The 26166-nt window shown below is 48.2% G+C and overlaps 1 protein-coding gene across 3 annotated transcripts in view; it reads right to left on the bottom strand.

Annotated features, from left to right (window-relative positions):
* The window catches only part of LOC111849201 (adhesion G protein-coupled receptor L1-like), a 70691-nt gene extending 59545 nt beyond the window's left edge, over positions 1-11146 (bottom strand). For all 3 annotated transcript variants that reach the window (XM_072705189.1, XM_072705190.1, XM_072705191.1), the window contains exons 1-2: positions 9749-11146; positions 9278-9398 (exon numbers count right to left, since the gene is read on the bottom strand). The gene's annotated coding sequence lies outside the window, so the exon portion shown is untranslated. The remainder of the gene's footprint in view (positions 1-9277; positions 9399-9748) is intronic.
* Positions 11147-26166: the final 15020 nt, after the last annotated feature.

Here is a 26166-nt window from a genome sequence, read left to right as displayed (position 1 = left end):
GCGACATTTTAGTGCAGCTCTGTTTTTGTTTTTCACTTTGTTCTTCTTTATTGAATTAACAAACTGATTGCCTCGCTGATGCTGTTGTGACCTTAGCTTTTGTCATCAATAATAATAACAATAATAATAATAAACAAACCTTTCTGCACATTAAGCCCTCAACCGCAGGCAGGCTTTCAGACAGCAGATGCATGGCACATCGCAGATGTGTGCCTGTATAACCTACACTGTACATCCTATAATATGCAGCTATCCTTTCCATCCACTGCAAAAAGCTGGCACCAATATGAGTGCCTCCACTTAGGGGCCGAGCTGTGTGCAAGTTTTGCGTATGTGTGTGTGTGTGCGTGTGTGTGTTTGTGTGTGTGAGCAAGCTCTGCCACTTAGATATGTCTGTTCTCTCTTTGAATTTAAATGTAAAGTCTGACATTTATTGCATTAATTCTACATGCCTCCCAAACCACTAGAGACACTCCAAATGCCCCCTCCCCCCTCCCACTAGACAAACACACACACACGCACGTTTGTATTCATATCTTTGTGGGGACCGTCCATTCATTACTATGGGAAAAACCCTAATCCCAACAATAACAACCTTAACCCCTACCCATCCATAACCTTAACCATTAGCAACCAAGCAAAAAAATGGTCCCCACAATATCAAAATAACAGGTTTATATTACATTGTGGGGGACATTTCATTCCTACTGTGTAATTTAAATATAATCCACACACAGGCAGGTGTGCTGGATACACACATCAGTGCCTTTTGTATTATATCATGCTCATATATATATATATTCATCCATCTATGTTATAACTGCCTACTCAGCTCTGAGGCAGACTGAACCTGCAGTCCGTCTATAGGGGGCGCCCTGTGCGTCACAGGACAAGAGGAATCCCACACGAGCCCAAGGATGAAAATGCAACCCCCCCCCCCCCCACCCCCAACGCTGCGTGATCGGTGAGAAACAGAGAAGCCTAAGACTTCTAATTACCCACCGGTCTTTGCTGGTGCAGCCCCCGGGCTGTGAAAGGACAGCCGCGCGAGATGCCACGTGACAGAGGGGGCCCGGTGCCATCCACGGCGGTCACCTTGAGGTCGAGGTCAGCGCCGGCTCCGTGCCGATCGCTGCCACGTGGCGCCATAGCCAAGAGCGACCGCGTTTCCACTGGAGGGACACGGGATAGGAGGAGGCGACGGAGAGGGGACAGCGGCCAGTCAGAGGAGAAAAGGCTAAAGTCCCACCTTAATTATCACTCTTAATTAATCCACTCTGGACCAGGCGCCATCCATCCCCCTCTCTCTCTCTTTCTCTCTCTCCACCGTTCCCTCTCCATCTCCCTCTCAAATTCAAATCGAAATGAATAATTCCGCACAAGTGACGATGCAACAAAAGCGTTGCTAAATTTAAAACGTCCCTAATAAAACATAAAGAAAAGCTAAAATAAAACCGAGATTTTCCTCCTCTATGCTGCAGCGGAGACGGGCATTTCTGCACTGAAAAGAAGCATGACAGTCAGATTTTGGCTCTTAAATGAGAAATACTTGGGCCCAGAAGTAAGGCATGCCCCCCCCCCCTTCCCCCTTATTCTCGTCCCCAAGCTCCTTCTCCTCAGCTACATTTTCCCGCGTTCAAATAAATAAAACAAAGTAATAACTAAGATGACAGTCACCTAGGAACCAGGGGGCCCAGCCGGGGGGGGGTGAGCCGTAACGTCACTATTTGTCGTTTAATCCTCACCCAGCTAAAATGCACATAATTACGTCGGCCAAGTTCATTTCTCCACCACGGCCGTAATATTTTCCTTATCGTTGTTTCTAATTCCGTGCTTCAGGGCCGTCTGTCTCGGGAGTGGGTGAGGTGTTTCTGGGTACGGCTGATTAGGCTCGGGAGACCTGAACCCCACAGACACCTGAATCTCACCGCCTCAGAGGATGTCCGTGTATCTTTCTGCCGTGCGGGCAGCCTAATTCCGCCCATATTTGGGCCTTGCGAAAGACGTCTCCAAATTCGAGGTGGGGAACCGGAATGTTCAAATTGGCATTCATCTTCATTTTTTTTTTTATTCTGGAGGAGGTACCTTCCTCACTCTCTCTCTCTCTCCCCCTCTCCATTGTTTTTCTCCCCTCTCTCTGCTTTTCCATCCATCTTTTCCTCCTCTTTGGACTCATCTCTTTCCATCCGATCCCCCGCCCCCCCCCCCGGTCGCTCTATCTCTGTGAAGATTAGTGAGTGAGTAAGCAAGCCGCTTGTCTGTGTCCCAGGGCAGGCCTCCCTGCGGTATCTCCCCTTCCTGCCCTTTACCCCGGGACACAGAGGACTCCGGAGGGGGACCTGCTGTCACAAATAACTGCTCCCCCCCCCCACCCCCGCCGCTGCAGCACAGGGCTTGCCTGAACAGAAGTTTCCAACGGGGCTCCCCCCGGCGGACCGAGCTGCACGTAGACAGGCGCCGAGAGAAACAAGCGAGGGTAGGTGGGACAAACAAGGCCAGATGGAGTGAGCGTAGAATGGCAGGCAAACAAAGAGGGGCAGGTCAAATAAAGATAGCAGAGCAAAGAATGGCTGGGCAAATAAAAACAGGTTGGCAAAAAAAAAAAACATGGAAAAGTATTAAAGTATTAAGTGGTCAATGAGTGGTGGGGCGTGGTCAACATTGATGGGTGGGGCAAGTGATGGGGCGTGGTCAACATTGGTGGGCGGGGCAAGTGATGGGGCGTGGTCAACATTGATGGGTGGGGCATGTGATGGGGGTGTGGTCAACATTGGTGGGCGGGGCAAGTGATGGGGCGTGGTCAACATTGATGGGTGGGGCATGTGATGGGGGTGTGGTTAACATTGGTGGGAGGGACAAAAAATATAGCCAGCGTAGATGGATGTGGGTACGGAAAATACAAAAAAGAGTCAGTAGACAGTAGTCACGGCTCAAGAGTCCCACCCAGAGTGGTCTCAAACACGGGGCAAAATGCTTAAAAAATGTTTCTTACATCAGAGGAACTCCCACACTCCCCCCACCTCATCCCTGCCTTATCTGATGTTAAAAATACATCACAGAATCAGGATGACTCATCCTTAACAGCTCAAATACCCCCCGCCCATAATCCCCCACTCCCTCCATTCCTCCTTACATCATTCATCCACATCCGCCCCTCGGTCCCAATTTCTTTCCTCATATCCCTCTCTTGCCATCTCCATCCCTCGCTCCCTTCTCTCTCTTCCACTTCTTCCCGCATTCTTTACTCACCCCCTCCCCAAAGTTCAGATTTATTCATTATCGCCTTTCACCGTTTCCTCGATGGCTCCCTCCATCTCTCCCTCCATCCACCGCCTTCCCGCTCCATCTCTCCCCACATCGGCCTCGCCCGCCCCTGCCCTGACTCCCTTTCATCTCCCTCTCCCACCGTCTCTTTGGCAGCGGAGAGCACCATTAAAGGCTCGAGTGGCTGCCCCCCCCTCTCGAGTGGCCGCTGGAGGCTATGTGGGGCCGTGCTTACCGGGCTCTGATCGCCATCCAAGCTTACCGGCCCATACAGCAGGACCATGCACCCACTCCCACAGCAAACAGCGCCTCCGTGTGGTTGCACCTTCCAGAGCACCGCTGCTCCAGCACGCTTCACAGACCCAGGAGAGATGCGACCCCTCCTACCCTACAGTTACACTAACCCTCTCACAGTTACAATGACCCCCCCCCCCCCCCCACTCAGTTCACACAACCCCCCACACAGTTACACTGACCCCCAATTCACATAACTAGTTTGACCACCTATACCCAACCCCACCCCACCCCACACACACCTGTTGCAGTTACACCAACCGCAGCTCCACACGGTTATAACACATGCGCAGAAGCCTCCCCAATGCAGCTTAGAATCCCCCAGTTGCCGCTACACACAAGGGCCGTTTCTGCGTAACACTGCAGCACATCATTATAAAATCATTCCTGAGGCCAGTACTGCATTCCTGAAAATTAACAGCAGTGTTATCTGTGCTGTAGGTAACAATAGTTCCAGTACCAGTAATACAGTTTCCCAGCACTTTCTACTAATAATTAAAATATTACAAATATGGTTTCAAGACCCAAGGTGAGTGGGATTAGCGTGTGCATTCAATCACTGTATGTTTCACCAATGAGAAGTCGATAATTCCCCCCACTGCTGCTTTGTAAACCCGATTCCTCCTTTTGTTATTATCTACCTTCATGTCAAGTGTTCATTGGAGAAACTGCGAAATATAAAGGTTATAATGTTATAGGTTATAATGCTGCTGTGTTCATGTGGCTGGTGGAAAGTTTAAGGAAGCCTCACTCTCCGATTCGGGTCTGTAATTGGGAATGAGCAGGTGAGAGGTGTGATCTGCCTTCTGTTGAGAGAACAGGAACTGAAACATATCTCCACCTTAACATAACTGAAGTATGGCTTCACCCCAACGTATTGAAGCATGGCTCTGCCCGCACATAACTGAAGCCTGAATCCTCCCTCATAACACTCCCAAAAAAATGAAGCATGGCTCCACACCAACATGACATGAAATATGGCTTCACCTCAACATATTTGAGGCGTGGCTTCACCAGCATAACTGAAGCATGGCTTCACCCCAACGTACTGAAGCATTGCTCTGCCCACACATAACTGAAGCCTGATTCCTCTCTCACAACAGTCCCAAAAAAACTTAAGCATGACTCCACCCCAACTGGACAGAAGCATGGCTTCACTCTTATAGTACTGAAGCATGGCTTCACCTTCACAACACCCCCCAAAAGGACTGAAGCATGGCTATGCCCACACATAACTGAAGCCTGATTCCTCTCTCACAACACTACCAAAAAAAATTAAGCATGACTCCACCCCAACTGGACAGAAGCATGGCTTCACAATGATACTACTGAAGCATGGCTTCACCTTCACAACACCCCCCAAAAGCATGGCTTCACGATCACAATCCAGCTCCCAGGCCTTCAAGGCATCAGCTTAACCGCACTCCTGGATGCCTCTATCCTCACACGCCTTCACGTTTACGTCCTTCCTGAGCCCGTCGAATCCTCTCCATCTGATTTTTAATTTTGAGCTTGGCCTTCTTTGGTTCTGGTACATCGCCGGGTACTATGACAGAAATCACACAGCTGCCCAAACAGAATTTTCCGGGCTAACGCTTCACCACAAAGCCACGTCTGGGAATAAAATAAGTGCCGTCATTAAGGGCGCCTTTCAGCAACCTGAACAATCACTGCCTTTTTCACACTACTTACCGTTCTAATAATGTCTAGGTTACGGGAGGAAGCAAAACAGCCCTTATCTGCAGTCCCATTTATTAAAAACACCCTCATTTGACAAGCTACAAACAGCCGACAGCAGCCAAGTCACCAGGAGCCGTATGCAGTCTGAGAAGAAATGGAGCGATGCAAAATAAATATTATTATATATCATACATGTACAGCCTGGCCTATTATTTTTTTGCACAACACATACAACCATAAACACGTACTCACATTTGCAAACGAACCAACACTGCAGTATTAAATTAAAAAACACCAACACCTACAGGTTTTGTGCTTGTAAGATTTTTTTCTAGGTTTCAGCTAGAAATGATTAAGTGAAGTGAGTTATTATCTGTAACTTGTCGTCAATGCATTTCTCAGTGGCACACAGATTCTGGTATACAAACTAGTAAATGATTTCACGGTTTTGGTACAGGCATGCCTATCTGGGTTCCTTACATTGTTACGCGGATAATGCTTCTGTTATCTAATTTTTTGTTCATCCGTTTTCTGACCGCTTATCTAGTCCAGGGTCACGGAGCGCTTGGAACCTGTCCCAGGAAGGGCAGGGCAGAAGGCGGGAAACACCCAGAACGGGATGCCAGTCCATTGCAGGGCTCACACACGCACACGCACACACATACACATACACACAAAGGGCCGTTTTAGAGATGCTCCAGTCTTCCCCCTTAAAGACTGGCCCACCCTTCACCAAAGCCCATTTAACCAGAAAGGAACAGAACCAATGTGTGTAGCAGTTACACACTCGCCGCTTTGAGACATGAGGGAGGCATTTGCTGTCATATTCTTAGGATAGGTACCCAGTCTCGACTGTAGAAATGGATGAGGTGTAAAATTTGGAATTGCAGAGAATGGAGGCTGTCTGTTAAAGAAGGCAAACTCATTGGAAATGAGGGGCGTTTAATGGCCCGTTCACAACCCACTGGTAAATGTTTGCTCAATCCATTAAAACTCTTTTTTTGGGTGATGTTTCAAATAGCTTTTTTCATACTTCCCACAATCAACAAGTAGATAGTGTGACTAGCACAGTGCGTACACTCCATCTCCGCCATCTCTCCAAGCAACCTTTCTTTCCATCAACTGGACAACCAGCCCCAAACGTCTCACGTCTTGTTTTTTCCTACGGCACAGATGTAGATCGTAATGGGCCCAATAAAAATAGTAATGAACACAGCTCATCCGACACATGTCCCTGCCTGTCTAATAGACGTCCGATGAGAATAAGCTTTCACCGTCCATTCATTTGGTAATGTGACAGAGCATAACCGACGTCTTTTTTTTCATTCATGCTGCCACCATACTACGGTGTCTAGTGTGGGCTGGGCATCATGCTACGGCTTTAAAATCAATAATTCCAAAAATCGATTATCTGTGCATCGATAGCACTGGCTTTTGTAATGACTGCCGTGAAAATATGTTTGAGATAGTAGGGGAGACACGCCGCCATGCCGGTCAAGGCAAGCGTTGCGGTTAGTGTGTGTGTGTGTATATATATACACACACACACACACACACTAACTACATGTATATATATATATATGATATAAGACCCTGAATAAAGGGGAAATATAAATGAACACTCAAACACGATGATTCTTCTGTGGTAGCATTACTGAGACTTTATGTGTATTATTTTCGAAACATCTGCAGAGATACATTGTTTTGTCCAAAATAAAATATTCCAACAATTAAATATGCATTTATAAGGTTATGCTCAAAACAGAATATTGCACCAATTATATGTGCTTTCAGCTCATCCAGTTGTCAGCACTGAACGTGATTCCATTCTGCTGTACAGGTAAGTAAACTTTAATATTGCTCACTTTTCTTAAAACAGGTAAACTCCAGTGTAGCAGGTAAGTACTACAAGGGTCTATTAATCAATAAACATGACCTTAAATTTACAAATGAGAATTTACAGAAAGTGACCATACAAACAAAAAAAGAATGCAGATATAGCACTTGTCCTTTAGTTTTATCCGCTCCTTATCATGGAGACTCACTTACGAATAAATGCGTAACAAAGTACACCCACAAATATACCAAAACCCAAATGCTTTGTGTGCGTCTTACTGAGCTTGACCCGGGCAGAGTCCACACTGTACAATAAGCTGGCCGTAGATCATTCGATTTCCGCCACCAGGGGAGAAGTTTTAGCTAGCCGCTTAGCCATATACTGAATAACAATTTACAACTGAGAATACCGCTTCAAAACACACTCAGTACACATTCAGGATTTTAATAAAACACAAATAAAACAGCGCAGCAAACAGATCAACAATTCAGGAGATAATATGCTCATACCGTACCTGAATAAAAGGGAAATATAAATAAACACTCAAACACGATGCTTCCTCTGTGGTAGCATTACTGAGAATGAGGCATCGCGCCGAAAGTTTCCCCTTTCCACCTTCCGCAGACCTAATCAATCAATCCGTTATGAGCGGAAAGGCTCAACAGATAGATCGCAAATTAAATATAGATGAAATCGTTTTTTTCTTTAAGCTTTTTACAGAGCTTTGGCATATTAACCTTTTATAAGTAAACCTTTGTTTTTATCAGACATTATATGTTTATAATTATGAATTTATTATTTATTAAAATAACTTTTTTTCCAAAACTACTGTGTCACAGTTTCCTAATAAAATTAACCTATCACACACACACACACACACTGGAAAGCATCCGGTGCCGTAAATCACCCAAGCTATGTAACGACATGTCTTCTATTCCTTCTTTCAGATAATCAGAATGTTGATCACCGTATTACTGCCATAAAGAAAAACTGCTTTTTATTTGCCGTGTAAAAACTGAGGACATTCTGCACTCCAAGTCTGAAAGTGAGACTTATCACACCACTGTGTGCTTGCGCGCAGCTCCAATCTGTGTGGCCGCGCATCTCTTTTGGGGTTGCCGATTTAACGCTGCCCGCTGGAATAACAATAAAAAAGGGATACTTTGAATATCCACTTCGTATATGGCGGAATTTCTCACACAGCACACAACTATCCACCCGAGATAAAGAGGTGGACATTGTGAAAAGGGGGTTGGATGCGTTGATGCTGGCAATCAATGGGTCCCCCCTCCATCCTCCCAACCTCACTCGGGTACCTTAGAGGCGCTTTGACGCTCAACCCGCGGCTGTTACTTTGCCAGCCTGACCATTAGTTCGGGGATGACCATTATGGGACTTCATTACCCGCTCGTTTATATGTATTACACAAAAACACAGCCGCCCTTGTCCGTCCCTTGACATTTCTGTACGCGCGGCTCCATGATCAATGGCGCCATAGCTTTCTGATTATCGGCGATAAGTGTCAGGCACATATAAGCAGACGCATAAAAGCCTGAGCACAGGCAAAGACGCCTAATGAAAAACGTGCCCTGAGAAAGTATTAATTGCGGTTCATCTGTCTACAGATCTACAGATTTTACAATGCTGGCTTTCGTGCGACTCGCGGGCATTATGCAATAGCCCGGGAGCGTGTGTGCGCGCGCGTGTCTGTGTGTGTGTGTGCGTGCTTTGTGTGAATGAAATATGAGAATTAACCACGATGACGCTTTATTTCCATCCGAACAAATTAGATGTATAAATGTAAAAAGCATTCTTCAAAAAAAATGAGGGAAAGAGCACGAAGCAGATGTAATTAAAAATGACAGCCTGTAAATGGTGTCAAAAAATGACTTAGGCGCGCCGACGCCAACCGCATCCTTATGTGCTCGTATAAATAAGTGTGCCCGCGCGTGTCTGCATGTGCATGTGCATGTGTATGATATATACATATTAAAGAGGGCGGATCATGCGCCGTTGGCTCATTATTACATTTTCTTGCTCTGTATATCTGTCCATCCAGGAGAAAACAGTATATTAATCATGTTATACGCTTGTCCCCCCACTGTTATGAAGCCAACGGTGGCAGACGAGTGCCACGATCGTGTTCAGCGCAACATCCCGTATCTTGGAATAGCCTAGATAAAACCCCGATTCGTGTCCTACCTTGATTCCTCCAATCTCCTTCCACCGTGTCTCACTGCGTCTCATTCATTCTTTCTTCCCTCTCGTTTCACTCCGGCTCTTTCTTCCCTCCGGTTATCCGCTGTTTTCTCTTTTTCGACCTCTTCGTGCGGATGCATAAAGATTAAAAATTAATACACTGATATCTACAAGGCAGAACGCCGAGCCTGAACGCCCGAGACTGGAAAAAACGCCCTGGCAAAATAAGACCGTAACGCTGGAATAATATCCCACATAGTAGGTTAATGTTCTCACAAATAAACAGACGACGTATAAAACGTGTGACTAGCCGGCGACTTCTCTTCGTCGCCCTACCGCTGTGAGGAGTATTTACAGATTAATAACAACAATAATGCTTCGGGCAAATTAATACATAATGCCCTCAAAATATATATTTTTTTCCGCAGTCCCTTTCAGTGCTATGCTGGTGGCAGGTTCAGTGCAACAACGTACCGAAAAACATCTCCTGCGATCAGTTGGCCCATAATAAAGGGATATTATGCTGATAAAATGTCTACATGTACGTGAGGCAGTGCTGATGGTGATATCTGGGAACACCATAACCAGCAACCATGAGGTTGATGGTTTCACACACACAAAAGTCTCTTGTCTTCAGGAACCGTTTAACATGTAAGAGGTCCGTTTTTTCGATCCATGTTCTGGCGCCAAGAAATGATACGTCGATCCGTCGCTCTCCAGTCAGAAGGTAAAAATATTTGTTCCCGCAAATTTCTTGCAAAGTCTTCCTATTTTTCGTTAAGTATGGCAATTTTTTTTCGGCAGGGAAAGAAACTAAGCAGAATAGTCAAATAACCGCCATGGTCATGTGCATTAATTTGCAAAAAAAAAATATGCGAATGTAACTGATCTTGAATAAATAACCAGCGTTTAATATGCATAAATTAATTAGCCACCTCTTTAAGTCCACAGCTGAAACATCCTCCTTCGCCTGAAAACACGAAAAGACATTTTTACTTATAGACTGACTGGCTGACCGATTGATTGACTGATTGATTGAGTGGACGATTATTGTTCAGTAGTAATTGCCAAAGAGACAAAAAACATACGCGAGTTCCCAGAGTTCATCATTTCTCCCATCTACTAATACGCACACTTGATCGAAAAACGATATCAATGCGGTGCAAAAACAAATGATCTAAAGTGTCTCATTGTGCGTCCTACAGTGCATAATAGTGAGCCGCGTCAAGCAGACGGAGTGGATATTGGGCTGCGCACGGCGCGCTTTCCCGCTCGGTATTCAGCCTGAGCATGAAGGTGTGTATTAAAAACCAGTCTATTTCAGGTGTAGCGCCGAGGTGATAATTAGATTCCCAAGCCAACGCTCAATCCCAGAAGACACGGGAGCTCTTGCACAAAAACAGGTATCTTCGTCCCGACTTTATCCTTTATACATTCATTAGTATTATTATTGTATTTGTTGTGGCTCTGACCGAAGCAGAAAAGCACCGAGCGAAATTGCCAGGAGGAAAAATGCAACAATTTATCGTAGCTGCTGTACTGAGAAGCCTGGCGCTTAAACTCAGTCTGTGCATCTAGCTTTTTTTTTCCACGTATAACCTCCGTAGTTTGTGAGCTTCACCAGCGTCGATTCCAGATGAGAAACTGAGATCATGAAGGTGATGGGAGGGGCGGCGATCACCGCCGTCCAAACCCCGTGGCCTGACGACCTCAGATTTTGTACCGATTCCTAATAATTATTCAGTCAGCCTTTTCGAGTCCTTCATCTGATCTCGGTACTTTGCGCAATACTACACTACAACAGGGCTAATATTGCAGACGGCAATCCAACCGAACCCAGTGCGTAGACTTCCACTGAAAGGGGCTGGCGCTCGCTCGCTCGCTCTCTCTCTCTCTCTCTCTCTCTCTCTCTCTCTCTCTCTCTCACTGTGTCTCTCTCTTATTTCTCTCTCTTTTCTCTCTCTGGCACCAGTGCTCTGAACCGCACAAAACACGGCATGGATTTCCCAATTTGTTCTACTCATATCCACCACACAGCCTCAGGCTTATAAAAAAGCTCTCTCACACACACATGGGTAAGAATGGGTAAGAATACAGTGGGACTGAGCTTTGCAAAAGGTTATTTCCAAGAAGAGAACCTCAACTCAGTTAAAAATTCCATGTCACAAAAAAAAAAGCATTTAGATTAATATAAAGTAAAATGTCTTTTGGTCTGTCACCAAGGCAGATGGAGCTTAAACTTTCGTGAAGTTCATGTCTGACTATCACCAGAGAAGCAATTTTTTCAGCAATACAAATGTGATTAACATGGTCATTGTCCATGTTACATTTCAATTAACAGAACGCAATAAGTCTACCCATTATTATTGTATGTATCTTCCAAGAGAGAGCCAAACCAAGGAGATTAACTCCTGTCATGCACGGACTCAAAACTTGTTAACCCAAGATCATCACATCCTACGTCCTCTGCTGTAGACATTCTGCAGGAGCACCTGTGATCCTCCGGTCAAGGTTCCCCAAGAAGAAAATATTACATCAACTGAATATCCACCATAGTCATTTGGTGATCAGTCACAGGGTGTCAGAATGATCAGGAACATGGAGTTCACCAACAGAACCTTTTTGTGACTAATCCCACTGAGTAGATTGAGATAAATTGGCCAGAAGATTCCCTGCTATTGTTTTCCATGTGTGAAGGACGAAAGCCTTCAGATAGTCTGCGGTCACGCGGACAGCCTGAGAAGGACAGTGTCACTCGGGTCCAGCCTCATGGGAACGACGTGAGAATGACGACACCTCAGTGTCCAAGCAAGGTCAAGAAGGCAGTGCCTCATCATTGAGGACCGGAGGGATTTTCTGTAAGGCTCGCCCAGAACATGAGCAAATCTGCTCAGATCCTTCGGCGGACCACCCAGTAATCTTCACGAGATGCACACATTCTCCGCATGACGCTGGCCGGCTACTGGGTCCTCCAACACCGCCTCAGGCATTCGCTGGACGACTAAGCATGGCCCATTGAATGCTGGTACAGGAACTGTCGCACCTCCTAGCATGCAAAGGTCAGGCCAGGACATGGGAAGGGAGTTGGGGGGGGGGGAGTCAAAACGGATGTCTATAAGCCAACCTGTGAAGATGAGGGGCAGGGAAGGGGAGTTAAAAAAACAGGGAAACAGAGAAGAGCGCTGATTAGGGCAAGCAGACTGTGAAAGGACTAATTCAAATTCATTTCATCCAAATGAATAGGCCGACATCTGAATCCATTACCCGCGAATGCAAGAGCAGAGTCTTACATCTCCAATCCCATTTGAAGGCCCCCGTTGTCTGGTTCCGACAGGAGACGTATCCCGCTCAAGGACGAGGCAACGGCATCTCTCCCCCCCCCCCGCCTGGACCACTGCATGGCTCGCTGTGGTTTTTATCTAGCCACGTCCTGCCCACACGCTGCCCCCCCCAGCAGTCAGGCAATTACAGTATTAAGCACAGCCTGGCTGCGCTGTTGGCCCCCCCCAAGACGGTCATCTGCTGTGCTTCGGCGCCGGGAGAAGAGCCAGGGCTCACAGCGCCCGCCCGGTGCCGCCGCCCACTTCAGCGGTGATGCCAGGACGGCCCCTGGCGACAGGAAGCGTACAGGAAGTAGCTGCCACCCCCACCCCCCCCCACCACCACTGCCACCATCATCCCAGCTTCTCCAGCTCATCCTGATTAAGCTAGGAGCGGCTGACACTGGGAGTAATGGTCCTGCTTAGGGAAGTGTTACGATCCTCCTCCCCCCCCCCACCTTGGCCAACCCACGTTCCAGGGTTAATTGGCTTCCAGCTCAGCTGCATAGGCTGAGAAACGCCTACAGTCCTCAGAACTTGTCACGAGTCACGGAGACGGGCCGGGCCGGTGGTTGGGATCCTTGGGGAATTCCTCCGGAGCTGGCACGGAACGCAGCCGGCAGGAAAGCGCGGCACGTCCGAGGAACAAAGCCAACCACTTTGTCCCTCATGACAACCTCTCCCTTCGGTGTCCTCACCTTCCGAGAGATTACATTTCCAAGACAGGAACCCCCTCACTTGGGGGTAGGGTGAAGGCAGGGGGGGGGGGGTTTCAGTGGATTACAGAAATTCAAGGCATTTTAAAAGGTCACCCTGTCAATGGCGGAGTTTGGTTCTGACATCGCGATGATCCCGGGTATTAACCATACGTCTCCGACGTTAGTGATTTCATCTGCAGGCAGGGTGGGGCCACTGCTCAGGCTTACCCAAGGACTCACTTAAGTCATCTGTCAGTCACCAGTGAGGTTTTTCTCCGAGACGTGTTTTTAATGTCAACGTGCCAGGCGATGGCAGGCCACGGACTAAGAATCGACAACAGGAGAGCCGGCCCCCAAAAATGCAGGTGGCTGGCGACCAACAGCGAAGAAACTGGGAAGGCAGCAGGCCTCCAGCGAAGACGCTGTGCTCACAAACTTCAACACGACAGGCAAGGAAAACCTAATAAGGAACCTATTTATTAAGTATTGTCTCTCGGTGCCAGCTGACGCTCCCTAATTCTCCCATAAACTCTGCTCCTGCCCGGCGGAAAGAGATAGGGTACCGGAGACAATGAAGTTTGGGAAGTACAATAAGACATCTCGGGCAAACAGACACACAGGATGTAAGAAGGACACGGAAAGTGGGGGGGGGGGGTTCAAAGTGATTTTGGGGCTTGAGTATTAACTGGGGGGGGTCCTCTGTTCCATGTCCGAGCTCTGTTTTAATATCGCGACTCCCAACATTACACGGGGAAAAAAAAAAGAGAGAGTCATCTGAAAGCAAAGGGGAACCGTGACAATTTTCAAAATTAAATTTCCTGCCGGTTTCCTCGGACCGTCACGAGCTGGGGAAAGTGTTTACCCTGTGGGGGGCGAGGGGGGGGGTCTTGACTCCCTTGCACTCCCGGGCCTCTATGATGTGACTCCGTCGATGGCCATGAGGTTAAATCTCCCCAGTCATACGGGCTACTAGTGCCACGCAGAGTCAATAAGCAATTACGCCTCCATGGGGGGGGGCAGCCGTGGACGTCACTCCTGCCGTGTTTCTGCATTCCTTCGTGCGCGCCCGTGTCAACGCGCCTTGAGGCTGCATAGTTGCCTTTAGCACGTACGCAGTTGCATAGTTGCCTTTAGCACGTACGCAGTCCTGGGTAAATAACACCCCCCCCCCGGACCATCAATCCTCAGCATCTCCATCGACGTGACGTGGTGGGGGGGGGGGGGGGAGCAGGCACATACAGGCCTCTCATGCACCGGCACCATGCCGCCGGCCTTTCATTTATAACATGGCATAGTCGCGACGCTCATGTAGGTCAGCCAAACGAATAAACTCTCATTTAAATGTAAATATAGACTCTGGCAGCTCCTCGCCAGCCCGCTATAGTTCAGGCGCTCATTACAATCGCGGCCATATTTTTTACAGATCCGCGCGACATCCGTTCTGATGTACTCCAGGGCTTCCTGTGTTTGTATCGACGTTTCCGTGAAGCGGTCGTTGTTCGTAATCTTCTGGCCCTTTTTGGCACGTTCGATGTTTATGTTTCTGAACTATATTTACATTTTTTGGCAACAGATTATAATTGTACTGGGGGTTATGTTATCGCTGAGGCCCTCTGGGACACGATTCCTAGGTGGTGCTTTCTAAGTGCACAACACACTCGCTTTCCGTTCGGTTACACATCAAACTTTATCGTTTTCCCCCACCGCGCCTGAAGGATAGAAACTTCCAGAATGCGCAGTGAGATTCTCTTTTTTTTCTCCCTTTGTCTCTCTCTCATTTTTCCTGCTCCTGTCATTTTTCCTTCTTCCTTCCCCTCTTTATCTCACCTTTTATTTATCCTTCACTCACTTCATTCCTTGTCTTTCACTCGTTCTTTCCTCCTCTCTCTCTTTCTCTCCCCTTCTTTCCCTTCGTCCTCCTCTCAGTCTATTATCTGCCCGTTCGGCTAATTGGCGCATTAGCGGCATGCCGCGGGTGACAGGGAGGTCCGGGCAGGGCGGCTGACTGCCACAGCATACGGATGAGGAGGGACGAGAGAGGATGGAGGGAAGATGACAGGGAAGGAAAGGTGGAGGCCGACAGAAGAAAGGAAGGGGAGAGACCTGAGAGAAATGGCGATAGGGAGAGAGAGCACAGCTAGGCTACGAAAGCTGAAGAAGGACAAGGTGTGTTTTTGCACATAACAGCCATACAAGTGGGTGAGAGCAGGATGGCGTGATTGTAAAAAAAGCAAGTGGTGATGAAGAGAGAAAAAGCCAGTAATTGCCCTCTTTTTAAATGGCTTTCTCTCCCTCTTCTCTGTCCCCCCCCCCCCTCGGTGTCCACATTCAGCCCAATTACCCACTCTCTCCCGCACCCCTGTCAGCATATGGAAATACAGATCACACACAGAAATGTTTCTCTTTTTTCTTTCTCTCACGCCAGTAGAAGGGGGGTGGCGCTCAAACAAAGGTGGGGTTGGGAGGAGGTGAGTCTCAGAGGGAAAAGGGCCAGAGGATGGAGATGCAGGGGCTCTACTGAAGATTTTGGGCACCATAAAAGCACATGAAATCGGGCCCCCAACTCAGATCAATCAGAATTTTTTCTAGGCCCCTGTCACGCAGAGGCCCTTGGAATCATACTACCTTTACCCCCCTACTGTGCACATGCTGCAGTAAACACGCAACGCCCCCCCCTCCACCCACAGCCACGCACCGGAAGGTTGTCGGCTTGTACCCCGTGACAGCATAGCTGCTTGGTCCTGAGACGAAGGGACATTCGTTACCCCCTGACAGCTAACAGGTACCTGCCTTGTGTGATGTTGCATAACAGGTGACATATTTACCTCACGACAGCTAACAGACGACGTCGTTACAACGCAGTAGGTAGTATGTGCCTCCCTCACGCGTCGACGGGCATCGCACGACGCCGCGCGCAGGGCGAGCGTTCACAGCGCCGCGGTAATCGTCCGTGTCGATACTCTTGTATCTGTCACACAAAGGTACACATTTCTACTGTCTCAAGTCATTAGCCACATAAGGTTAAATAAATGGTGAAATGTCATCTTTTAAAATTAGTTTTTTCCAATGATGTTTCAGGAAACAAACCAAATTCATTTATTAACATTCCATGAATGTGAATATAATTTAAGCATTTTTTTTTTTACTTTGTTTGTGAGCTCATACTTGCCGTAGTCATCTTTAAAAACCTTGTGGGGGCTGCCATGTGGGTTTATTGCTCCATCACTCTTAAAAAATATATATGTTTGTTAGAGTGTATAAATGTTTAAAATGTAATAGCCAGGGATCAAAGGTCAACGACACCAAGATGTAATGAAACTGGAATTTTGTCAATATAAACAAGGGTCATGTGACACTGACAGGAAGTACAAATAGCTTGGCGAGGTAAGCCTTGATGAGCCTCCAGTCCACTAGCAATCGCGTGATTGGAGGGGAAAAAAAATCAGGAAGTTCTCACACCCTGGGGAGGATTCGAACCTGCATCCCTAGAGGCAGCAAATCCCATCCGCTCTTGCACCAGAGCTGTAGAATTTGTGCATTAATTTGAGAGGAGCTTGCAAAAATGCTGTGTGGTGCCGGGGGTGAGACGGAGGAGAAGAAGACGCGAGACGGCGGGGCGGGGGGGGGGGGGCGCTGGCAGAAGAAAGCGTCACAGAGGTGCTTTGGAGGACAGTGCCTGCCGTAGACGGCGATAATGAGGCCTGAACCGATGCCGGCGTCTCACGCGTTTCAACTGTCAGCCGGGGAGACTTGCACTCATTGGCTGGTGGATCTTGGAAAAACGGTTGGTGTCAACCGTCGCCGCCCACACCGGGCCCCCGAAGCCTGCCTCCTACAGCGGCATCAACCCGCCCGAGGACGTCCTGACATCGTTGTAAAGGCCTAATGAGTCATAATTGGGATGAGAACTTGACGCTCAGCACCTAATTATTTCTGATTACTATCGTTAGCAGGCTGACTGAAAATTAGTGGCAGGGAAGGTAGTGACGCGCAGAGAGCTGGCTGGCTATGGAGTCACCTGAGGGCCATTGTCAATAATGCTTGTTTTCTTCCGTTTAAAACGACACCTCCTTCTGTTTCTTGTGTCAGGTGGTATCTCACCAACCCACCCTCTATGGGCTCCGTTCTTCCAAAACACCTTTTTTTTTTTTTTAAATGCCGAATGATTCATCTGTTGAATTTGCTAGCAAGAGTAGTAACCCACCCTACAGGCCCCGCCCCCCATTCCCTTGGGGTGGTACCCTACCGGGCACCCCATCTTTTCCACTTCTGGGCAATCTGTGGAGATCCGTGAGCCAATTGGACCTTTGTCACACCTTACCCGACTCCGAGCCAATCAGGAAAGTGGAGGGCGGGACTCATGGTACCACCCATATATGAGAGTGTGAACCTAGAGGGCACTGCAAACCTCTGGTTGAACTTGCATGGGCATTTGCGTAATTGTAGAGCAGACAAAGTTATCAACAGTGGAGGACAGTAATGAGGTCAATGAGTCGTCGGATGAAGGAATTCGGCTCAGTGGCTGAGTGGAGTGATATCAGAAAAATAAATGATAGTGGAGGGAAACGGCCTCTAAATAATTCATGAAAACAACAGACTTACACACACACACACACACACACGCACACACACGAGTTAAGAGAATCACATAAAGAGAAAGTTTGCAGATGGTTGCATAAGCATAAGGTTTGCATAAAGTTAGATTTCCTTCAGTTTTAGGAATAACATTTTACTTTTTTTTTTAAATTACAGTCCTCATCTGACCAATCTTTTTTCCCTCTAATGATCTCTGAGGCCCAAAATATTAGCGCTGAATGTGCTTTACGTGCAGTTTGGGCTCCCTGAGCCTTCCTGAGCAGCTGTAAACGCGTTTCGCAAATTCACCAATTAGTCGTTAGTTATAATTAGTGTATTAACGCGCTAAATAGTCCATGAGCCCACATGCCCTGACTCCTTATCACTCACTCCCGGCTGCAGTCACTACGGCGTTATTGAGACATCACTCTCTGCTCTTCATCGGCTGCCGTGGTGCCCGGGAAAAAAAAAAAAGTCACGATTGCCTTCCCGGAATATTGCAGAGGTCAGATGTTTCCACGAGAGCATTTAATGTGGTGATAGCCCGCCTTAGGTTCAGATTTGATTGGGGTCACGTCGAGGAATTGATTAATGTTGTTTATTATTTATCTATTTATTATCTATTATTTATCTATTTGTAAGTTACTATGTTTACTCCTTCCTGTTATGCTGCTGCTGTATTACTCATTGTTTACATACACATTGCACTACGTAAATAAACTCTTGTGTAACATATATAACCCCTTGTGTCTAGCCCCCTGATTTTGCATTGACCTCTGTGTTTCACTTTAATTTCTGCAAAAACCCTCCCCCTGTCTCTTGCTGCTTGCATGATGCACCACGGTCCTGCTGGAACGCTTTTTGGTGCCATTGAATACCTGTATATGGATAGAAGGACAATAGCCCACTTGACTTGTTAGGCCAGCAAATTGACAAGTGTAAGATTTAGGAAACCATTAGGTGAGGTGGAGGCAACGATTTGGAGGTGCAGGAATCCTTGAATTATGCACAAGTCGCAAGGAACAAGGGTGAACCTTTTAGGATTTGGCGCACTGCTTAGCATGCAGCTTTGGGTGACCACTTTGGTGACTCGCTGGCTCGTCTGGCCTCAGTGAGGCTAGCGGTAAAAATCGTCAGAGGAACCAAAGGGGAAGTGAATCTCATTTCTGTCTGCTCAAGCCAAGGTATTCCTTCTCTTTTTTTAGTTTCATTGCCTGTCAGTCACAGAAACCTCTATTTCACAGAGAGGACTTGACAGTTTTATTATTTTTTCGGTCCTGACATTCTGTTCGAAGATCACGATAGCAGTATTACTTTTAAAATCATCACGTTATTGTTTCGGTTATTAATTTCTTAACAGAATTCTGTTTATGCTCCGCAGACATTTGGGTATCTACCACCTCAAGTTCTGATAGGACAATAAATGGACTTTATATTTCAGGCAGTGGCTGTAAAATCTCTTCTTTTATTAATTTCCGAGGCAGCTACCAAAAAAGGAGGTTAAATCCCGATCCAGGAGTTCCCCAGGGACCAGTTCCGGGATCCCCGCGGCTTTTGTCTAACGTCCTCCGTTTGGGGTAAATGATTTTAGGTGCAAAGGAACAACAGAAAAGCAGGCTTTAACATTGCCTCAGATAATTCATACTTGAGAAAAATATTATAAAATATTCATATTCTAAGTCCCTCCCTTTATTATTGGTCATTGCACGATGATTCTTCTTGCTGGACATGTGTGGGTCCCTGAATAAAGACCTGCTGCTTTGTATATTTCATATGCACATGAGCAGGGAACATTTACATGAAATTGTGCCTTTCTCCTGCTATTTCCTCTTAGGGCTTTTCCCCCTCTATCCTCTCCATCGTTGTCGTTCTCCGATTTCCTCCTGCACAACATCCCCAAGGCGCCACTCCACCCTCCGCTTTTGTCCCGGTCCATCTCCACCTCCCTCTGTTTTGTTGGTGGGCTCCCGGCTCTCTCAGCCCCCAACCCAGCTGCTAATGGATCCCCCTCCCCTTCGCCCACTGCCAGCCCACCCCACTCCTCTCCGTCTAATCTAAAATCAATTGAGAACACCTCGCTGCTGAACCCCCCTGGGCCTCCCCAGGCAAGACGACGAACCGCACAAAAAAAATGCTTCCTGGTGTCCTCCCTGCCTCCCTCCTCCTTTCTCATCCTCACCTCCCTCAGACACACTGCACTCCCTCAACCAGGCGCGTGAGAGCATCACTAGCTGGCCAGTTCTAGGTGGGGGACATAAAAGTCTCCAGAATTCATACAGGGGAGGCAACCTTATCACTAGCCAATGATACATTTTGAATTGGTGAATGATAGGGGAGGGGACCAATCAAATTTCAGGTGAGGCCACTGCCCGTGTGGTCCCGCTTATGTACATGTTACTGATCACTAGCGTAACTGGCTAAAACATTCCTATTGGCAAAATAAATAAGTAATAGAACAATAGTAGCAGCAATGGTACTTGGTGCTGCATTACCCGCGGCTGTCCCGGAGACTTCTCCGTCTCTGCCAGTCTGAGTCATCCAGCACACTGCAGCACTCTCTGCCTGCACGTCAGGCCCTCGCCGATCCAGGCCAGCCGCTTCTCACTTTGTTCTCTGTATTTTTTTTTTTACCTCCGGACACTAATCATTCTTAATTTGTTAGCCGCCACCGAACACGCGCCCTGTAGCCCGAGCACCCTTCTTTTCAGGGGACAGCGCTGGCCAATGCTGTCCCCCCCCTCCCCCCCCCCCCCCTCATTGCTTCTCCCTGAGGCTCCGCCCCCATCTCCGGCCTCCTGTCTAACTGGAAGTTCGCAACATGATTTACGAGAACCGTGGACTTTATTTATTTATTTCCACTGCCGCCACCCCCCCCCCCCCCCACTCCACCCCTCCATCTTTTCATTTATTTATTGGATTTTTTTCCCTTCCTCTCTTTCCCTCTCCCTCTCTCTCTCTCCTCCACCTCCTCCTCCCTGTCTCTTCTTGTCTCTCTTATTGAAGAAACGGAGGCGAAGCTTTGGGTGATGCGATTAGATGGCGCGTAGCGCATGGGCAGGCCGCCGAGCCAGCAGACGTGTATCAGATCTGTCCCTAAGTTAATATCATTACATCTTCACTGTCCTCAAACAGTGAGGGAGGGAGAGGGAGAGAGAGCAGGAAAAACAGGGGAGAGGGAGAACGGAATTGGGCCGAGACACGGGTGAAATGTAAAATGAGCCCTCAAAATAAGACATAGTTCTTCGGGAATTATCCCTGAGAGAAAGTGCAGGGGAACCGATAGCTGGGTAGAAGCAGAACAAACAGCGAAGCAGACAGCTCTCGAGAAGAAAATAAAAAAACAAAGGAAAGCAGGAGAGCAGAAGAAGGACTTGAAATTAAAAAAAGAAGGAAAAAATGGAGGGAAAAATTGAATAGGGTTAAAGCACGAAGAAATGCCTCGGAAGACAAAGCGGAAATTTTTCCACATGAACAGCCCCAATCCGGACGTCGAATCATGCCACGCTTCGGCTGATGAGAAGGGATCTGCCCCGATAGCAATCCGACACCCTACTGGTGTCACTGAAGCAAAAAAAAAAAAAACATAAAAACACAGAAAGGCCTCACGGTAAGAGGCAGATAGTCTTACTGCAGATGAGCCAGCTGAGGTGGACAGGTCCCTCCGAACGTCGCATGGCATCGGCCTGACGCACTGCCTCTCTGCGCCGCGACGTTACGGCGAGAGGGACTGCCACAGTGCGGAGGCAGCGTGATTGATTCTGACAGGGCAAAATTCAACATCAAGGCACCTGTCACGATTCCGAGCAATTTCGTTTGCCCAGGGGCAGTTTGGGAACGATTTCAAGGTTCATAAAGGAGCTTTGAAAGGGAGAGAAGGTGGGGGGGGCAAATCACAGCTGGACTGGACCCAGAGAAGTGCCCCTTCGTCAGGCCGCCTTGTATCCCTAACTGCTCCTGCCAAACCCTCCCCCTGTTCACATTGCTGGTAATGTAGCTCATGTGATGGGGTGGTGAACGCCTAGGAGGTAGAGACAGATGAGGAGCAGGGTCAAAGAAAAGATCAGATGCTGTCAGGAAACAGGGACACACGGCAGGAGAGGAAGAGATGTGTGCTCAGAAACAGGATGATCCTTCCCTCTAAAGCAGTGTTTCCCAATCCAGTCCTTGTGGACCTACAGACAGTCCATGTTTTTGCTACTGGGAGCTGAGAGGGAGCAAAAATGTGGACTGTCTGCAGGTCCCCGAAGACCAGGTTGGGAAATACTGCCCTACAGCATCATACACCAGACTGTACAGATACAATATATGTGCACCACCCCCACCCTAATAAAATACACCCAAAGCACCAACTGATAAAAGAAAACATTCACCTGATTTACGGATTTCTGAAGTGTTTTAGTGCAATCTATTGCATGGGGCTGTACTGTATTTCCGAAATGCTGTAGAGGGTAAAGTATACATCATTACGGGATTTATGGACTTGGGAATTTAAGCGGCATATTAAAGCCCGGGCAAGCAAAGGAGGAGATTCATCCGTCCAAGGGCACGGACAGCGAGGTGCAGCCGGGGCCGGATCCGGCGTTTCTCACGGTGCCCGTCGACGAGGTCGGACCGTGGAGCAGGGGAATGCTTTACAACCCAGGCTGACTCGTGCTGCGTGACAGCGAAATTAAATTACTGCCCCGAGCAGGTGACCTGGGCCTGCCGCCTCCCGTGGAGCAGGGCCTGGCAGCGGAGCCTGTCAGCTAAGAGGCGGCGCCGTTCGGCCTGCGCTCTCAAACCGGAGCGTTACTGTCAGCGCCGAACCCAGGCTGCAAACATGGACAAAACAGCCTCGCTGACAGTTCAGCTAACAGCCGGCTGCCGGGTTAATAAGTTCCACTACAATGCTGGCAACGGATGCCTCCCGCACCGTGAATTTGTCACCGATTCCTCCGGGATATCCGGAAACCGACAGGAGGGAGAGATTACGGTGTTATTCAGGGACTAACTGATTGATCGGGGCCGCGAATTGATGATTGGGGTTTGGCAGCTAGTATCGTAAAATGCTAAACGTTCAACCATGACAGGCTCCCTTCCAGCTAGCACTGGTGAAACGGGGGAACTTCTTCCCAAATTCCCTGACTCTGCTCCCTGTTTTAAATACCCCCGAGCTCTCGGTGCTCTGCTTAACAACATAATAATAATAATCGCCGCGGCTCTCAAGTCACGCTCCAGCTCATCGTGTGCAGCCCTAGTGTTGATGGGCCTGCAGAGCCAAGCCAGCATTACTGGACCCTGTGAAGAGATGCCAATAATGGCCGGCTAAAAAAAAAAACAAGCAAACAAACAAAGGGGAATAGTCCAAATATTAGGTAAAAGAAGCTGCCAACTCCCTGTGGTCTTCACACAAGACCTGGTGTACGAATCGTGCTCGTCGTCATTTTACTATTCAGATTGTTCTTCTAAGAAAGCTCTCAGAGAACTCCAGCTTATAGTAGCAGGCCTTTATGAAACAATTACGCCAATTACGATTTGGTTCAGAGCAACGGCGGCTCCTATTCCCGACCACAGCACACGATTGGAGCTGGAGGCATTCCTTCACTCACAGAGCACGTATCTGACGAGAATTAAGCATGTATGAATCTGTAGGGCCCAGCACACACTAAAAGTAGCATTAATATAGGATAAACGTGAGTTAAATCTTGGTGAACCGAACGGCAGAGATACAGATTCATCCAGAGAATCATTCTAACTGGATACAGGAGCAGACTTTCGAGTGTGGAAATCCTGAGAGCTTCAGCCATCCCCCCTGAGTCAGCCGCTACGAGCGGCCAGCTAAGCACATGACGCGCGCGGTCCAGCGCCGCTAATGAGCTCCGAACAGGCACGCGTCGACTGTAACACGGGGGGAAACCGAAGGGACTGGACAAGCAGGGCTACCCAGCGGGACAGCGACGTGGGAAACACAAAGAGGAGCTGGCCCGCTTTCCCGGCCACAAAAGGGAGCACGCGCAGCACGGATATCTTTCCCTCAGAGGCGGATACAAAGCGGAGCCATATGCTGACCAAGCGCTGGGTGGGCGCCCGTGGCCTGGCATTCGAGGAAAGATAACATGGGAAACTCGCCGCCTTTTGAAAATAACACCACCTTTGTGTCACGGCGAGATAGCGAGGATTAGCGCAGAGATGCACTTTCTGCTGCACTACAATAAGTAGGCATCCCTAATTCCCTGGAACGGAGACACAGAAAACCAAAAAGCTTTTTGTGAAGAGGGACAGACAGACATCTCGGCCATTATGCTGCGAGATCAGAGATATTTACGAGCGCTATTCTAGGTAGTTTCATGGGACCACCAACTCCCCTCCCCAACTGCAGGAAAATAGGAGCAACTGCAAGCTATGGATATTTCAATTAAAAAAACAAGTGGCCTGAGTGGTAAGGTAGCCAACGCAGATTAACCAGACCTGACCTCAACCCGGTAGATCATCCCTGGGATGAATCGGAAGGCAGAATTAGGGCAAGGCCAAGACGGCCTTCGCTGGCGGAGCTTATTAATGCTTTCAAAGAGAAGTAGAGCACAGCAGCCCTACCGGCCCCTAGTCTAGCAAAGGCTCCTCCGTGACATATTGAAGCAGTCATTAAGGCCAAAAGAGGACCAACGCACCATTAAATTTCTTTGACTGAAGACATGTTTTATTCATGAATGCGTGTCCTGCGATTATTTGTAGGGAGGTTTTTTTCGTGAAGTCACAAAGGGTATTTATGCGAAGCGTTACGAAACATTACATCTAATAACTGGATCGTTTTTTTTTATCTATATATATCTATATATATATATATAGATGCATGAGCACAACATCACTAGGGGATGAGCTAGCTAGTTTTTGCAGGCCCGTGGCAGTGGAGATATCGACACTGGAGGAAAGCTGGTCTTCTCTGCAGCAGCGAGGAAAAAGCCCAGTACTCTGTGAAATTCGGTCTTCTGGTGTAACGAGTGGACCATGCCAGCTCAACACCAGCGCATCATTATGGAAGTCCCAGGAGCTCCTCCTGTTGGATCCAGGCGAATGGGGGTGTAGAGTCCCTCGGGCTGGAGCTCTCGCAGACATACACCTCCGTCGGGCAGAGGGAACGATTTCACAGCCATCTACCGCTTAATCGCCTGCCGCTCCTTGGACCAGCGAAGCCGCTAACAGGTGGCGCCAAGGTTTGTAAACAAATTGCAAATATTGATTGATCTCCTCTTCAGACTGCCGGCGCAAGACTCTCCAGCCCACGTCGTGCCCAGCACGCAGCTCGTATACCTCTCCCTTCTCCAGACCCGCGGCTGTACTTCAGGGATTTCCGAGCACCTCCGCCCGCCGCAGATCTTGAAGGACGCCATCCTCTCTCCCCTCGGGCTGCCGGGTTCCTCCGTGACAGCTCGCCATGACGAAATCTTCCAGCCATCGTCAAACCAGCCACCTTCCAGAGGTACGGCGGCAATTACAGGTGCGCTCAAAGCCCACCAATGCCCCCCTCCCCCACATCGTGTCTGCGCCGGTAAACTCGTATACCATGCTCAGGACACTGCAGGCCTACAGGACAGGAGTACAGCTGGATGAAGAGCGGGGTACACCGCCGGTCAGTCATGCCTGACATTTGAATTTCTGGTTCTGGTTGCCCTGTCGTTTTCGGACCATCCTCAAATATACAGCCAATGCCAGGGAAGGGGCCTGCCCAGGAACGGGTCCGAGCCAGCCGACCATAACCCGACAGACAACGAGAGATGTAAACACTTCAAAAGACTGCATTGTTTACTCTTTGACGTCTATTTCCGAATCCAAAACTAAGAAGAAGTCAGAGCTGAGTGGGGAAAGGAAAAGCTGGCCCTAACCCATGCACCCCCCCTGCTTCCCCAGGGAGACGAAACATGGCTGCGGTATTGACCAAGCGGCATAATCGATGGCGGGAGCCCAAGCCCCTGCAGACTGATGACTGTCTGCTCACACACAGGAAAAGGTCAGTGGTCTGCGAGATGGTGTCTGTGAGCCGGAGACTGTGTATGTGTGTGTGTGTGTGTGTGTATGGATTAGGTTTATATTACATTGTGGGGACCATTTCTGTTCTTTTAACATTGTGGAGACCATTTTCAGGTCACTAGAAAGATCTATGAATGCAATCGAAAAACTAAAGATGCCAAAAATCTCGTATTTAGTTTGGTTACTTATGGTTAAGGTTAGGGCTGGGTAGGGGTTAAGGTCTTCATGTTGCGATTAGACTGCCGAGAGTCCCCACAAAAATATAATTACAAACCTGTGTGTGTGTGTGTGCACG

Source organism: Paramormyrops kingsleyae, chromosome 22 (genome assembly GCF_048594095.1).
Source record: "Paramormyrops kingsleyae isolate MSU_618 chromosome 22, PKINGS_0.4, whole genome shotgun sequence".
NCBI lineage: Eukaryota > Metazoa > Chordata > Actinopteri > Osteoglossiformes > Mormyridae > Paramormyrops > Paramormyrops kingsleyae.
This window is presented reverse-complemented; position numbering and strand designations above follow the sequence as displayed.